We start from the raw sequence: 4,817 nt of genomic DNA, 5'->3' as shown, positions 1-4,817 counted from the left end.
TAAAATGCTTGTTTGTCTCGTTAATACTCTGAACTTTGTAAGATATGGCACTCTATTATTTGCAGTAGTTTGCAAATATTCACTAATGGTTCTAAAATCGCAAACATTTTCGTGGGATGTTTTTGTTTGATTTCGAATTGAAAATACATTACGATCATATTGTACCGAAATAAGTGCGGTATCCCTGCATTTTTGTAAAAGCCAGAAAGAAGCATAAACTGTATGAAAAAATGAAAGGGAGAAGTATACATGCCTTCTATAATTTTGACTTTTATGTATATTTGGCAAGTCTTTGTGTAAACAACAAAAAATACAAATTTTCATTTCTTTGCCAGCTTGGAAAATATAGGCTTATTTTTACTTAAACGTGATATAAAGCTCATTAAAATGTTCTGTAATGTCTTGTTGTAAGTTTGTTAACATAGTTCTTCGTATTTTTATTGTCCACTAAACGTGAGTGGCTTCAATTTAAAAAGTTTAGTACAAAGAAATTCTTTGTTTTGAATTTGTTTGTTTATTGTTTTTAATTTTCAAAATTCATACTTTTGACATGTATGTGAATGGCGGAGTTGCCGCTTTCCTCCTTTTCGGTGGGTTTTTATATTAAAAAGGCATCAAAATGGGAAAAACCCCCCTTGGTATCTCTGCATCTGTTAAACTTTTTATGGGAAGATGTATGAAAATTCAACTTGCTATAATTTCATATGCTTAACAGTATCACAACAGTATGTTTACAGTATCTCCCCATAACTTTTCATATGAAAAAATTTATTATATGCATCCCACTCGATATCATTGAATTCCTCATTAGAACATGTAGTCCCTCTATTTTAGCGTATCAACAGTTCATATGGCTTCATACCATGTAAATGCGCCATAAGAGTTCCTTATCCAGATACCCGCAAGCGGACTCATGCCTACGGATTGGCTTTGGACATTCAAAACCCAATCATCGAAAATATGACGTCTTTGATGGAAAACATGCGGGTGATAAATAAATATAGTTTGCTGCCGTTCCAAAAAGGTATAATATATAAAATTTGTAAGTAAGAAATATCTACATTACCAATTTTAAATTAAATAGGAATAATCCAATCCAACAAAGCGTTGAAATTGTTGTCCGAAGACCTAAAGCACCGTTTCGGAGTCGATTATATATTGACGTATAGGTTAAATCAGGATGTGTTGGAGAATTTTTTTGGGGTAATCCGTAGCAAAGGAGGTATTGACGACCATCCTGATCGTCAACAATTTAAATATCGGTTGAGGGCGTATATACTTGGCTACAATGAAGGCGTGATATCCGACAACGCAAACACAGCAACAGACGACACACCAGATCTTGGGAAGTCATATAAATCTCTAACCGGTAATTTAAAATGTTATTATCCGATTTTATGTGGATAATTCTATTGACATATAATTTAATACTTTCACAGGGTCCATATTTAAAGGCATTGCCCTACAGGACAACGACGAGCACAGCGAGATAGAGTTTGATCCCGAATTGGAGGACCTCGAGTATGATGGCCTAGAGAACTTCGCTGGATAAATTTGTAAACGACTCCATTCAGAGGTGCCAAACATGAGGATAGAAGGTAACGACCAAAACTATTCGTGGGTAAACCACTTGTCAGAAGGTGGACTTTCTAAGCCCACCCAAGAATTGATGCGTCACTTAGTAGCACTGCAGTACGTGTTCGATGAGATCAATAAAGACAGTTTATTGATAACGGACAATTTTATTCAAAAACATATCGACAGTTCAGAAAACATAAACTGTCATATAAATATTAAAAAGCTATTTTTCTGCGCTATGATAATAATAATAATAATATCCCAACGGTTTTTACCCTCCATTCCCGCCCATCCGCACGAGGGGCGCAGTCCGCATGACGTACGGAACCAATATTTTAAATTTTGCGCCGAGTCACGATAGGCAGGAGTTTGTTAAGTGTCGAGATCTAAAACTGTTCAGCTACAGAACTAAATTCATCAGCTGATTTTATGTATTTATGTCAATAATTCACTTATTGAGAGAGGAGAGTATCGCTTTCTTAATGCTGAAAAGCGGATCTGATATATCAAACGTGCTGGAATAAGAGTTAAAATCCTGGCATAAGCAACGGAGTGGGTCGTGCAATTCAAAATTGGTTTTACAAGCTTTCAGAAATATGGGACAAAAGTGTCTTGATACGCGTGAGGGAACATTAAAGCTTACATTAGCCAGAAAAGACGGACTTGAAATTGAGCCTGTCAGTAATTTAACCATAAAAATTATACCAAGCATTTCCCTGCGACTGGCAAGTGTAGGAAGGTTAATAAGTTTTAAGCGACTCGTATAAGGTGGAAGACTATATTGAGAATCCCATCGGAAATTTCTTAAAGCAAAAAGTAGGAATTGTTTTTGAATTGATTCTATCTTGTCTGAGTAAATTTGATACCTTGGATTTCAAACCACCGAGCCGTATTCCAGAATCGGCCTAACTAATGTGTTAAACAGGGTTTTAGTGATATAAGGGTCACTAAATTCTTTTGACCATCGTTTCACAAATGCAAGTACATCTTTAGCCTTGTTGACTGTCACATTAATGTGAAGATTAAAATTAAGCTTAGGATCCATTGTGATACCAAGGTCCACAAAATTGTATACCTGTTCCAGATTATGGTTACCTATTATATAAGAAACTGGCGGAACAGCTCTTCGCGAGAAGCACATTACTTTACATTTCTTAAGATTTAGAGGCATAAGATTTACTTTACACCAGTAAGCCATGATGTTTAAGTCTGATTGTAGCAAAGACCTTTCTTCAATGGAATCGTACGATTTATAAAGTTTTACATCATCTGCATACATTAAAATTTTGGAGAATTTTATATTTGTAGAAATATTTTTTATAAAAAGCAAGAACAGAATCGGGCCTAGGTGGCTACCCTGAGGGACTCCTGAAGTAACATCAATGACGTCAGAGATAGTATTTTTAAACAATACCCTTTGTGATCTATCATACTTTTCAAATAATCTATGTACAGTACAATTAAAATGTGCAACGCTTTGCTCAACTTTTTCTTTGTATATAGGCCACAACAATTTAGACAATTCTTTATTAAGTTTTTTAAAGTTGGCTTTCGAAAAATCAAAGCGAATATTTGGTTCGTATGTTTGGACATCGCAATTTTGACCATCGTTTATAATTTCGTAAGATATCTCAATAGCAGGGTGGTAGACATCTTCGGGCAAAACTAGTGGGTCACATTTATTTACAGCCGACTTAGATGCATCATCAACATAAACCAGATCTAATACTTTGCCAAACTTATTGCGAAGTACATTAACTTGATTCAGGCAGAGTTCTGCCATCTCCTCTAAAAATACGTTATTGCACGCGCTAGACGAGAAAGGTACAATATCATTGTCAATGATGTTCCATGATATATTTGGTAAATTAAAGTCACCCAACACAATCAATGAATCAGAGGGTTTAATCATTGAATTAATTGACTTCAGTAAAGATACATGTTGTGAATACACTGATAAGTCAGATCGGGGAGGAATATAGCATAGAGCTAAGTAAGTAAACTCCCTTCCAACCTGAACACGAATGCATTTGTGTGTGGAAGACTAACTTCTTCAGATGGTATTGAAGAGTCTACGGCAAAGAGTACGCCACCGCCGACTCTGTCCTCCCGATCTTTTCTGTAGATATGATAATTATTTGAAAGAATCTCTGAATTAAAAGTGTGAGGTTTGAGCCAAGTTTCAGTCAAAGAAATTATATTATAATTGCATTCAAGGCCATTAAGATATAAATTCGTTAATTTAGTATTTATGCCTCTTATGTATTTCCGAATACGGAAACTAAACAAAAACATAGCTGATAACGCATATAAAAGAAAGAAAATTCGTCAAAATAGTAACATAACTTAAAACATAACAAAAATATGAAGACTAAATGAATATAAATAAAAAAAAACTATAACAAACAAAAACACTACAACAGCAGTGGAATACACACATATAAACATATATATATTCCTGAAGGATATCATAGTTATGTAAGAGTAGATAGTTGTATTTTGAAAATTTTTATTAATGCTTCTGTTTCTTTTTTTAGAATCTCACTGGCTGGAACAAAAGCGGAGGGCACCCACGTACGTATGTACATTTTTTCACTAAATAAAATAACAAATTTAACTGAAATAAAATGTTTTTATTGAATGGTTAAAATTTATGTAGGTACACATGTAAGTATTCTCTCTGAGTGACATCCATACATATACATATATATGTGCGTTTTTGGTAATAGGAACCTGTACACAAATAATATAATATATAGAACATTTCTTTATGTCTATAATATTTTTGAAATGATAACCACTTTAAACGGTGTTTTACATGAGGCGATTTTATAGGAAAATTTTAGTTCAAAGCAACAATCGCCTGGTGTGAACGGCCTTTCAACTAATCGCTTTCAATGAAGTTGGGGGAGCCAACTTTTGAGTCAACTAATCGCCTCTAAAATTGCCTGGAAAATCGCCTCATCTGAACACCGTTAAAATTTAACATTTGCACCATTTTTATAACAAGACTTCCCTGGTACTGAACAACGTAAAATACAATTGCATTTTGCTTATTAATTTCCTCACCGGAACAACTTCTACACAAATAATTTAATACATAGAACTTTTCTTTATGTCCTTTTAACATTTTTTAAATGATAAGCACTTTTAATTTAACATTTGCAACATTTTTATAACAAGACTTCCCTGGCACTGAACAACGTAAAATACAATTAGATTTTGCTTATTAATTTCCT

The sequence above is a fragment of the Rhagoletis pomonella genome, unplaced genomic scaffold (genome assembly GCF_013731165.1).
Source record: "Rhagoletis pomonella isolate Grant_MI unplaced genomic scaffold, Rhpom_1.0 Rhpom_scaffold_00006, whole genome shotgun sequence".
Classification (NCBI taxonomy): Eukaryota; Metazoa; Arthropoda; class Insecta; order Diptera; family Tephritidae; genus Rhagoletis; species Rhagoletis pomonella.
The sequence above is the reverse complement of the archived record's forward strand: the minus strand, read 5'-3'. Positions refer to the sequence as shown.